Genomic DNA, 13572 nt, shown 5'->3' on the forward strand with positions numbered 1-13572 from the left:
CCATTCATTAAAGCATTAATTAAAGTAAATGTAAGGTTAGCAAACTAACAGATTAGAAGGAAAAGGGTAAAAGTGGAGCAGGATGGGTGGGAGAAGGGGCAGACATGAGCAGCACGAGTGAGATGTTCCAGACCTTAGCCAAAATGGCCACTTAAGCAAATCAAATCTTACAAGATTTTCTCATGTGAATTGCGACATTGCATTCACTTTTGAATGTGAAGTGCCACCTATGCTTTATGCATAATTGTGCATAACTTTGCATAATTTGCAGAGAATGTTGGGAAAATTACTAAAACTATATTACAAATATTATGCACATCCCTACAAAATTGCTCCTTTGATTTTCCAGTTCACATTTGTAAGAATACAGCATTTGAGATAATAAAGATGGTTACAGTGACTTATTGCAGCCATGACAGAGGGGATTCGAAAACCAACAACATTAACACACATACACAACGAGAACACAGTGCTAACACAAATGTAATTTTTTTTTTAACTCAGTCAAAAATGTGGCTAAATAATGCACAACTTTGAATGTTCAAAGGCTGACAGTAATGAAGAGTGTTAGAAATTAAATTTGTAAAAAAAATACTAAAGGAGGAATAAAGCGTCTTTTTGTACTAAACAAACGCAGCGAGTGGCCCTGTCAATGTTTGTGACGTCATTTGCGGGGTGTGGCTGAAGCCTATGGACCATATCAGCGGGTGGTGGAACAGGAGGTGGGAACTCGTTGATAACGAAATACAACAACCATAAAGAAGTAGGTAAGTGAAACGTGCCATGAAAGATAGGCTTTTGAACTTCAAAATCTGAAAGCTCATGCTTTTGATAAAAACAACCACAACAATCCTCAGTGCATCTGCTCAAAAATATTTGAATAACCTGTGATTTATTCCTAAAAAATGAGTGAACCTACACCTGGAGATTAAGGCCCTGCAAGGGTGTGCATGTTCTAACTTTAAGGGGGTCACAACACCTTCCAAGGTTTACCAATGGAAATTTGCAAAAGTTGCATGGTTCCAGGTAGTCTCATGGTAAATGTATGTGTAGCTTAAGTTTAACATGCATAAATAACTTTATGAATTGAGCTTACTGTCTCAGATGGATCGATACGAGTAGCTGTTTGCCGCAATAAGCACCAGCTGCTAATTCATATATTTGTACATTTATGATGTACTTTTCTATACATAGAATGGATTATTCTATTTCAAATATATTTGTTTCTTTTTACACATCCTTAGGGAGAATGAAAGATAACTTCAAATTGAATTGCAGGCAGTCGGACATCTAACCCGTCCAAACCATGAAAGGCTGCTACGATATATATGCAAACATGCTGAGTTACTTCAAATGCAAACCCTCAATTTTTCGTTTTTCAGAATCATTCTGGCTGTGTGTCTGTTAGGATTAGATGCATTTTTCTAGTAAATCTGTTATTTAAAGCTTAAGAAAGGGCTTCGTGCTCCCCTCCTTCCTGCTATGCCGGATTCTATGAAATTCATACAGCTGAAATCTCAAAATCATACATTTAAAGTATTTTGCTTCCCAGCGCCAGTCTGAAATGCATATTTAATTCCTTGTTGGTCACATATTGTAGAAAACTTTTTTTTCTTTTTCAAAAATTCCTTTTATTTGGCATAAGCCTTAAAAGTATAAAAACAATAAAATTTACAATTACATATTACATTAACACACAGAGTTCTTAGAACTTTCTAATTCTTATTAACCAACTCTAATTGCACAATTCATTTGATTAAAAATCAAGTTCTTACAGTTCCTGAAAGTGCAGCGTGGCAACTTAAATTATCCCACATACAGTTCTAATTAGACTCTGGTCCTTGCGATCTCCCAAGTGCAGTTTCCCATTTTGGAATACTCCACGTTTTATTTCTTGCCTTGCTATGCGTAGCAAGGTTATCTAGAATACCATCAACCAATTTCATTTTAGATTAAACAAGCTCTTCTTTTCTTTTACTTCCTCCATAATTCAAGTTCTTATGGGATCATAAAGTACAACATGGCAGCCAATTTAACCCCTATACAGCTCTAAAAGAGCTCCATCCTTACTTTATCACAAAGTGCTTTTTTTTTCAATTAAAAAGTGCTCTCCATATTATTTCTTACCTTCTCCTAGCGTAGAAAATGTCCTAAAATCATCAACTAATATAATAGTAATCAATTATAACATTTAAAACTCTACATTCCACATTATACCATACCTTCTATCAACCCCTATAAATCTGAATATTTCCCTTCTTAAGTCATCTAAAAATAGGCCCAGTGCACAAGTTACATGTCAAAATCTCATATCAATAAGTAACCTAAGCGCTTGGTCCCGATTAGTAATATTATATTCCTTAAAAATCGGTTTTAAAAACTTCTTGCGCACTCCTAAAAACCATTGACAATCCACAAATAAATGTTGCATAGTATATTTCTGTTGTATGCCACATGCACACAGACCCTGGCTATCCTTAAGAAATGCTTTTGCTTTGGGATCCATACATCCAGGGTTCAGCCCAATTCAGAACTGTAACACTAAATTTCTTAATCTTGAATTAGGAAGAGCCTCTACATACGGGAAGTTTTCCGAATTCCTCCATCCAGCTATCATAGCCTGGGTTGATATTTTACTTTCTAAATACAGGTCTGATTCTCTTGCTCTTTTCTTCACTATTATTCTTAAATTATACTTCGAAATTTGCGCACCACACTATTGGTTATCAGGTAAACCTAGGAGGACGCAGATCTTTTTTAACCGTCCTCTCACTTGCGATGCCCAATGTAACTCACTTATTGTAATTTCTTTCTTACACAATCTCGTGATCTTACAGAACCCTTCATCTGTTATGCTCAACCAAAACTTCAGTGCGGCTCGTAGGCCCAAATAAGTCCACGCCGTCATTTGACATTCAGCTCTTATAGCTTGTAACATACTCGAGGGGGGCAATGAAAGCATGCGGTTTACGCAAATGCTTTCTTCTATTTCCCAATTTAGCTTCCCTGAGAAAGTTAAAACTTCCGCCCATATTGGAATTGGGGGCGAACCATAGCATTAAAAGCAGAGATAACCGGCTGAAGAGAAGGACCTCCGTATTTACTATTGAATTGTTTTTGTCCCCAGACTGAAGATAAGGCTTTATTTATTCTCTTTTACATTCTCTATTCTCCCCCCCTAGAGTGTAATTAAATAGACTTTTCTCTTTACCTATAGACATTATTTTCGTTTTCTCCATATTTACTATAAATTTTTTCCTTTGACAATAGGTTTAAAACATCTCTAGCTTCCTTTGTAGCCCTAACTCTGTCATATCGATTATCACTAAATCATCAGTGTATAGTAGGCAGGAAACATGCACCCCATCCATTTTTGGGCTTAGCCCATTAACCTTCCGTAACAACCCTGGCAAATCTGACAAGAATAATGAGAATAAAATTGGGGCTAACACACAACCTTGACGGAGACCATTCATTAAAGGGATCCTTTTTGAAAGTGAGCCACTCATATATAAAATTACTTGGGCCCAGTTTTGTGAATGCAGGCCCTGGAGAAGAAATAGTACATCCAAACTTTCTAAGTGGCTGCAATGGCAAAGTTTATGAAAAACCTATATAGTGAGGAAGATCAGAAGTATACATTGTGAATGTTCTATTGGAGTACACCATCATTACTCTGCACAAAATAATTCCAAAAGCACATTAATTTGATTGTGAGGAGTTTACGAAGAGATAGGAGTTAAAGCCAAATGTTTCAGACTGTTCTAAAAGTGAAAGGTGAAGTCACATTTCACACATATGCTTTAGAAAAAAAACACTATGCACTGGTGGTAGCGTTCAAATTCACCATCAAAACTACCAAATAGTTTTGCTGCTTTGTAGGTAGCGCACCAGCTAGTACTGTTACAGCTTTAGTGGTTTAGAATCTGCAAAAAATAATACCCTTGGGTGTAACACAGAGTTCATTCTCAAGTTTGTTGAGCCACGGGATGGATTTTCAGTGCTGGTCTAGGATGACCTTTACACCATGTTCAATACTGAAATACAAGCAACAAATGGCCCAGCATTAATACGTCGTAGTGAGCCAATGAGTATTCATAATCAATCACCTGCTCAAATAGTCCTGAGGGAGCACACACCCTACTGTTTTCACTTCCTTAGATGAAGCACGTGCACTTTGAAGTCTACTGGTGGTTCCCCTGGCCCTGGAATGTTATGCTTTGCAGGGTGGTCCATGGCGAGGACATCTGGTGATGGTAGCCCTGCCCCTAAGCAGGGTGGGACAATAGTTTCGATGACCTGAGGGTCCAGTGACAGGGGCTGCCATGTTATAGGTGCTCACCAGTGCTGCCAGCTGAAGCTCTGCAGCTGAAAACACTCCACGTTGCCTTCCTCAGAGCAAGAAATCTAAATGACTCCCTAAGATTCTAAGCTAATAGCTGGTGCTCCGTTTTCCCTGATACTCTTCCTCGCCATTGCCACTGTCTGTCCCTGCGCCACTGAGAGCTGAATAACTCGCGAAGTCATCATAATAAATATGTAGAAGGAGGCAGTCACCGAGTGCCCTTGATTCAAGCATGCCATGTTGGTGGTCTTCCGCTCTAGGATAAACTCAACCAAATGCATTTTGCATTTTCCCCTTCTGAGCACCTCGCACTTTTTATGATTGTATTTTTAGTATAGTGCGTTGTATGGAACTGTTGTTTTTATAGCAGGCGATTTTATTAAACAGATCATAACAGACATACATGCACACGATTATTCAAAATGAATATTCTCTAAAAGTGCTATGAAATGTTATTATGAAGTCTAAACATTCAAAATGTCTGTAGAGCAATAACAAGTGAATGTAGCCTAATTCACCTGAGCTGCCATGGACAGAATAATTTTAATGTAATAAACGGTTCTACCTCAGGTTAATATGGTAAGGATTTCCGCTCAAGGCAAATGAGTCGCAGCAATTGGTTCTGTTAGGGGTTCAGTTAAGCCGTCCTAGGTATTTTAAGTCCATAACAAACAAAAAAAGCTCTTTAATATGAGCCAGGAAGGAAGCAATTTCCATAAATAGGATTGGTATAGATTATGATTTACAGACTTTGGAACCTTGGAAGAAGCCTGGCAGAGGTTTAGGTTTTTCCCTCCAGTATTTCGATCTGTTCCTATGTCCAGATTGGGACGAGTATCATTGTCAGCTCTGCCTCTGTTTTGCTCTCGGAATAGAAAAAAGTATATCAGGAGAATTCTGTTAAACACATCAGCCAACTACAGACCTAGTCAATTTGCAGTTTTACTCCAAACAGTTGTATGATAGTATTTAAACCTTGAAAAAATGAAAACTTTCAAAATGCTAGGCTTCTAAAAATATCGATATACCCCCTTGAGAATCAACTGAAGCATTAACCCATATTTATACTTTTTTAGCGCCGCATTTGCGTCGTTTCTTGACGTAAAAGCGGCGCAAACTTACAAAATACAATTGTATTTTGTAAGTTTGTGCCGTTCTTGCGTCAAACAATGACACAAATGCGGCGCTAAAAAAGTATAAATATGGGTCTCCGAGTGTCACGCATTATTATTTCTGGGGTCCAATTATAAACATTTGCACAGATGTGATATTTAGCACCGTGTTACATAATGTCAGGTCGTGCTTTTTATGCCAGTTGTTTTTAACTTGGTCAATGGTGTGTTGTATCACACAAATGTTTATATTTTGTGCTACAAAAAAAAAAAAAAAAAAAAAAATCAAACATTATTTGGGCTTCCTTAAAACAACAGTGGCAGTGACAAAACAAAACAGAAGAAAATGAAACACAAGTAAAATACGTAGGGTGCAGATAAATAACACTTTGGTGCACATTAGCACAACCCATAAAGTTTGTGAGACCAGACTAAGGGTGGGTGACCTTCAGAGATTGTCAAAGAAAGGCATATTAACATAATGACATGCACAGGTACTTTCCTAATGGCAGTTGCAGGAGTGCGATTTATTTGGGCCAAACCGTTCATGTAACCAACTATCATTGACAAACCAAATAGGTTTAACTTTTGAACGGTGCATGTAAAAGGATGCAGAACATTCATGTGCATTTTGATACAGGACACACATACAGATACATATTGAAGCAGAGAAACACCCTGACAGACAAAGGCATAGGCAGAATATTGCACTTAAAGACATAAATAAGCAAACACCATTAGATATTCAAAAGGAAAAAAAATACAAGCATAACTGAAACATGAAATAGAACGTGAAAGGAGGATGAAGCAGGGCTGAGGCAGTTTAAGTCTCCATTTACAAGAACGTTTTTAGACAATGATTCTTTCTCTGCTTGCTCCTTTAAGTTTCCTTGAGAACTAGTACAATTTCTTGAAAACCCTGAAATAATTTTGTCCAATCTTTTGAATTTGGTTCTTCCCAAAAAATCTACAATCTTGGAACAAATCAGGTGTACTTGAAGTATGTATGTCATTCTTTGGAGAAGCACTGAAAGCAGTGGTAACTCCACTCCCTTGTTTGTCTCTAGGAATGCCTCTACCCGGGAACAACCGGAACAACGATTCCGGAACAATGACCATCGTTGTAAGAGGAACCACACTTGCGTTAACAACAACTCCCTTTTTCTCTGCCTTAACCATGCATGTGCTGAACAACGCACATTCGTGGTAAAGGCAGAGAAAAAGGGAGAGTGCAATGGGAGAGGACGCAGTCAGGTAAGTGGGGCAGGTGTAGGGTTGGGGGGTAGATTTTAGGGGCGAGAGGGTGGATAAAGGGCTTAGGGTGACGGAAGGTCGGGGTAATTTGTTTTTTTGGGGGGCAGGGGTGGGGGGATTGGGGTAGTTCTGCTTTTAAGGGGCTGGGAGGATCTGGGCAGTTCTGTTTTTAGGGGTGGGGTGGGGCATTGGGGTAGTTTGTTTTTTGGGGTGGGGGATCAGGGTAGTTTGTTTTTTGGGGATGGGGCTCAGGGTAGTTTGGTTTTTGGGGGTTGGGGATCAGTGTAGTTTGGTTTTTGGGGGTGGGGGATCAGGGTAGTTTTGTTTATGGGGGGGCTGCGGGTCGGGGTAGTTAGTGTTTTTGGGGTGGAGGGGTCGGGTTAGTTTGGTTAATGGGGTGGAGGGTCGGGGTACATTGATTTTTAGGGGTGGGGGTCGGGGTAGTTTGGTTTTTGGGGCTGGGGATCGGGGTAGGTTTTTTTTGGGGGGTGGGAGGTGGGGGGTCTGGGTAATTAGTGTTTTGGGGGGTGGGAAGGTCAGGGTAGTTTGGTTTTTGGGGGTGAGGGTCAGCGTAGTGTGGTTTTTGGTGTAGGGGTTCGGGTAGTTTCGTTTTTGGGATTGGGGTGGGGAGGTCAGGGTAGTTAGTGTTTTTGGGGGTGGGGGATTGGGCTAGTTTGGTTTTTGGGGGTGTGTGATTGGGGTGGTTTGGTTTTTAGGGGTGGGGTGGGGGGTCAGCTGTTTTTAGGGCGGGTGGGTGAGGTGAGGGAAGGGTTTAGGGCTCAGGGTGGGTAGGAGGTATCCGGGATAGTTTTGTTTTAGGGGTGGGGGGTAGGTGTAGTTTTAGTATTAGGGGTGGGGTACTTCTGGGCCTTAGGACAGGTGGGCAGTTGCATGCTAGAACCACGCATGCCGTTCCCACACATGCCATTATTAGGCATGCTTTTACAACGAAAAATCATTTTAAAAGCATGGGTGGTAAAGGCATTCGTGGTAACAACGCGGTCGTTCTTTCGACCGTGTAGTTAAGGCATGCATGGTTCCAGCATTCGTTGTTCCATCATACATGCCCTCCACCCACCAGCAACAGCATTTGATTCAGCAGGTATTAAGCTAGACTTTGTCTTGACTTGTCCTCTTGATCATGGCCCCCACTAACCATGAACAGGTGGGTTTACTGACCAGTGGTCGAGATTATATTAAAGAGACCGTGCAGGCCTCTGACAATTCATTGATTCATGAGTTGCAACACAAAATGTTTTGTTTATGTGATCAAATCTTTCTGCAAAATCAGTACAGAGGTTCACCATTACAGCTAAACGTCCTCTTAAGGAGAGTTATAATTGGTGGAAGGAAAATCTTTTTTTTACACCTCAATAAAAGCTTTTGCAAGTAATTGACGGTGGGAGAGACTTTGAAAGAACTACAGCTTTATAGCATCAGCTATCAAGAATTATAGCTAATGCTTAGACTTCATGTATATGTTGGGCACCTTTCAGAAGTGTTTTCATACATAAGTACTTCTCATCTGTTCATTTTTGCAGCCAGGAGTGTCAACTATTCCACCACCTTTTATATATTCCCTTTTAAATAAGGGAAAACATTGAAGCAAGACTATTTCAATCAATCATCTTTCCTTCATCTCAATTCAAAGTGTCTTTATACTTTTCTACAGTAATTATCCCACAATATCAATTATGTTAGTGCAAAGAAGCATGTCATGCAGGTTGGTTTACCACATATAGCTTAGTGGCGTGGGGACTCAGTCCTTCAAAGCATCCCATGTGGGGTTCATTTCAGAGAAAGAAAGGCTGGTGGTGTTCAGAAATTGGTGGCGCTGCCTAGTGTGGAGCTTTGTGTTTGTGGATAACATAGTACGTGATTGATGACTCCCCAGTGATGAGCTGCATTTTGCAGCAGTCCTTGAAGTCTTGTGATGTTTGGAGACTGAAGTGGCCATCTTAGATCATCAAGTGTAACTTTCCTTGTGTTTCACAGCATCCTTGCTGGGCAATCATGCTGCAATGTTGCTTCTTTTTAATGACAGTTACCAAATGAATTTACCATCTCCCATCAGTAAAGTATACTGCCAAAAGGAATCACCCATTCTTTGAGGTCAAAATCTTCCAGATTACAGTATATTCATCACGACCTGTGGTGACATTTATGGTGAAGCCACCAGGAAGTTTTGGTAATTCCCATGTTCCAGCTATACTAACTTCTAAGGACAGTAGACTCAAACCACAGGGAGTAAGTCTTAGTAATATCTTGAACACATTCCACATCACCTCAGAGCCTGCTGCAAGACAGGATTACTACAAATTGCATGGAGCTTGACTGGTGGCAGCGGGATTCCAGAATACCGTGTGGCATACAGGACTTCTTCATTGGGCTTTCTCTTCATAATCAAATAAATGCATGTACTCTCGGAAAGATTCAGAACCAAACATTATAAACAGCCCGTCCCAAGATAGTGGTCCATCCAGTGGAGAATGTATAAGCCTACTAATCCAAGATATTTCAGAGTCTCATACTGTAATCAGTGGAGTAACAATGAATGAGGAGGTCTACAGAATATGTTGCCACAGCTCCTTCTCTGTTCAGTGATTTCTTTGTGGATTTTTCCCCTTGTTACTATTTTTGTCCCTGTTTTTTACTCCAAGCATTTTCCTTATGGGATCTTCTATGAGCATAACCTGGCTGTTCTTATTGTTGTCAGGAAGAACTTGTTGCTTTGCAGTTTCTCCAGTGCTACTTCAGAAATGTTTTCCCTTTCAGTGGTTTTCCTTCTAACTGAAGCACTCTAAAGGAGACACTTGACACATTTTGTGTATAATATTCAGTACAGGGTAACAATCTAGAGGAGTACTCAACAGACCTTCTTAGAGTCCAGTCTTTGACAATAACTGAAAGTTGTGCTTAGCAGATTCTGAGTGCATAAACAAATGGTATAGGTAGTGACTGGATACCAAACTCTGCTCCCAGTTCACCTATTAGCAAGCATCACTCTGCACACCTGAGTGCCATGCCCAGTGGGCAGTGGCTGCACAGCATAATAAACAGCCTTGTACAGAAGCTTTAGGAGGCAAGGCACCCTGGTACAGGGCTTGGCCAAAAGTTCCCTCCAGTACTCAGACTTAACTGGCCAGATCAAAAGCATGTGCAATGGGTTTTTGAGATCGGTCACCTTTTGCCATTTTTCCATGCCAGGCTGGACCCAGATGAAGGGTTTGGCATAAAGCTACATTTTAATTGATCCAGTGCTCTGTCCAGTTGCGCTCTGTGTATATGCTATGCATCCCTGCTTCCTGAACACGCTGGCTACCAATGGGAACATGCATTACAAAGTTTGATTTAAAGCTGTAAGGAGTGGTACAAATATACCTGAATATACCCAATTGCCTCTCTCTATTTAGAAAGTGAAATTCCCCTACAGAAGAATCTGGGTAAGCTCTATTGGTACCCCTGCAAGATATTGGGCATTGTGTTGGCCTTTGGGTGGTGCTATGCGATTTACTAACACAACCACCATAGAGTATGATCATACTAAATTGGTGACATAAAAAATAGCAAAATGCTGTGCTTAAAGTATTAGTATGCTAGTGTCTTCCAAGTGCACTGGCAGGTGTTTCCCTATGTATCCTGGAATTACAAGTGCTTTATCTATAAAGGGCTGTGCATGAGATCTATTTTCTAATATTTCTATGGTAGTCCTGAAAAAAACATTTGTTTGTGTTTCAGGATACTGTAAAAACAATTTCAGGAAGTGAAGTTAGCTTTCAAAAAGGGTAAACTTCAACTTTGAGAATTGCAAGAGAACTTTGTAAAAAGTGTGGCATATTTTGGTGTTAGCTACAAGTTAGCAGTCAGGTGAATATCGTATTTTCATCACCCTAAGTTATGTGTCTGTGATGTAAACAGAGCAAAAACAATTTGCTAGATGCTTGTAGCATTCATTTTCTGAGCTTTTTTAGTAAATCTGGTCTATTTAAGTACGTGTACCAGCATTTCCAGTTCAAGGACCTGTGCACAAATGTATACAACAGCAGTAAAGCTATTCTGCAGAGCAACACCAGAAGCAATCAAAGCACTAACATGTGACAACATCTGGAGTAGGACACAGGGAAGGAGTACCCCTTGGCAAATTTTCTGATCGAGGCCCTGAGTGAATTGAGACTTATTACCAAGTGGTACTCTATAGGGATCCAGAATGGCTTTAAGACCATGGCCGAAAAATAGGTACTGTGCCTGTCTAGAAAGCTGCAAAAACAACAAGGTGATGGAGGGAATGCCTAAATTAATCTCACCCACTGGCAATTGCTCTGAGCAGCATCCCAATCCATTGTTTTTTTGCCAACCAAGCCACCTCAGTTTGGACCCAGCCATATGCAAATCAGTCTTGACCCTGCTCTTCATGGGAACAGTCCAGTCCGAAATGCCAGGTCCTCCCTGAACTGGAACTCAAGCAACCCAGGACCGGTTTTGACCTAGTTAGGGCTCTTCAGCCAAGTATTGCTTGGTTATAGTGGCACATTGAGCCCAGGTTCCACATCTTGGCATACCTGCCACACTAAGACTGTCAAATGCAAAAACAACAAAGTGATGGAGGGAATGCTTGAATTAATCTTAGTCACTGGCAACTGCTCTGGGCTGCAACCCCATCCATCATTTTTTGTCCACTATGCTGCACTCTGCAGCACACATACACAGAGCAAAATGCCTTTAAGGAGTGTTTTGTGTGGGAAGATGCCTCTTCCTGCACAAAAACAATCCTGCCTGGAATGCAGACACCATGGGGCAAGGGTGTCTGAGTAGGTGGTAGGTGGCCATAAGTGTGGTTGTCTTAGGAGACAACAGAAATACACCATACCTCTATAAATATGAAGTATGTGTGCTCTCTCCTTTTCATGCAATGCAGCACAGCATGTTGTCTTGCTGCATTGCATTGCATGACAGAATAGTAAAAATGGCCCTTAGTAACCTTGTCAGGAAGTCCTAGAAAACTAGTTGCCATAAACTAAATTGGTTGTCTGACACAAGCACGCATTCCAGAACCATGCATGCCTTAACAACTTGGTTGGAACCACGCCTTTTCCACCTATGCCTTTACCACACAGGCCTTTACAACAAATGTAATTGTAAAAGTATGCTTAGTAAAGGAATATGTGAAAACGGCATGCATGGATGTGTTACAAACCCCCACTCTTAGCCTAAAAAACTACCCCAACCGCCACCCCCGCCCTGAATCCCAAAACGTGCCCCACCCCTAAGCCCCACCCCAAAAAACCCTGGCTCCTGTTTACATAAAAAACTACAGCCCTGATCCCTAAAATCTCCCCACCCCTAAACACTAAACTACCCGACACCCCCACCCGCCCTGAGCTCTAAAACCTTCCCCCACCCCTAATAACTAAACTACCATGACCCCCACCCACCCAATGCCCTAAAAAATAAATTACCCCACCCCTTCACCCCACTCCAAAAAAAACTATCCTGACACCCCCACCTGCCATGAGCCCTAAAACCTTCCCCCACCCCTAATAACCAAACTACCTGACCCCTCTACTCACCCTAAGCCCTAAAATATAAACTACCCTGACCCCCCTACACCAGCCCCTAAAAAATAAACTACCCTGACCCCCACCCACACTAAGCCTAAATCCACCCCACCACTAAAAACGAACCCCTCAAACCCAGCCCCACTTACCTCACTGTGCCTTTCCAGATCCTTCCTTCTCTTCTCTCCCCCTTCTCCTGTCCTTCCTTAAACTTTCCCCGCCCCTAAATTATGAGATACCCCAACACCCTCACCCAGCCTGAGTCCTAAAACCTTCCCCATCCCTAATAACTAAACTATCCCGATAAGTCCTAAAAAATGAACTACACTAACCCCCACCCTGCCCCTAAAAAATAAACTACCCCAAAAAGCTCTAAATCCACCCCACCACTAAAAACTACCCCAAACTGAAAAACAAACTACCCTGAACACCCACCCACCCTAAGCCCTACAAAATAAACTACCACAACCTCCCCACCCAGCCCACAAAAAATAAACTACCCCAAACCCCACCCAACCTAAGCCCTAAATTCACCCCACCCCTAAAAACTACACCCAACCCTGCTTCAGCCACTTACCTCACTGTGTCATCTCCCGATCCTTCTTGCTCTTATCCCTGACCCACTAGACCGCTCTCTTCCTTATCTCTGCCTTTACCATGCATATGCATGGTTTAGGCACATGCATGGTTAAGGCTGAGAAAACAGCAGTCATGGTTTAGGCAAATGTTGTTCTGCTTGTGTGGTAAACATCTGCGTGGTTTAGGACATATTAAATTGGATTTAGCAAATTGGATACGATGAGTTGTACCAATATATCGTCCGATCTGCTCAGGAAGTTGAAGCTGCTGAAAAACATATACAGGCCAATTTAAGTCTGTTTTTCTGAAAACAGGTTGGAATCCAGATAAATACTGAACATTAGACCTACTGTTGAAGGCATTTAGTAAGGCCCATTGCTTCCAGCTGGCTTATGGAATTTAATTTATTGATGTCATTCCTGGAGCTAAGTAGCTTTGGGTTGAGGTTTAGAAAGATTGTGGACATTCAGTAATGTATTGTTGATAGAACATTGGAGAGAAGAAATTAAGAATCAAGCTGGGAAGTTGGACAGCTGGAATATAAACTGTAGATCGTTTGCATACATATAAAACAGGGATTCTTATCGAATGAAAGAGGTGTGCTAAAGGAGTCATATAGATGTTAAAGAACAAAGGGGAGAAGATGAAACCCTGGGGACACCGACACACCCAGCAGGTTTGCTGCTAGATATAAATGGAGGAAACAACAAATTCTAGGTGTGTGTAA

This window comes from Pleurodeles waltl, chromosome 4_2 (assembly GCF_031143425.1).
Source record: "Pleurodeles waltl isolate 20211129_DDA chromosome 4_2, aPleWal1.hap1.20221129, whole genome shotgun sequence".
NCBI classification, from domain to species: domain Eukaryota; kingdom Metazoa; phylum Chordata; class Amphibia; order Caudata; family Salamandridae; genus Pleurodeles; species Pleurodeles waltl.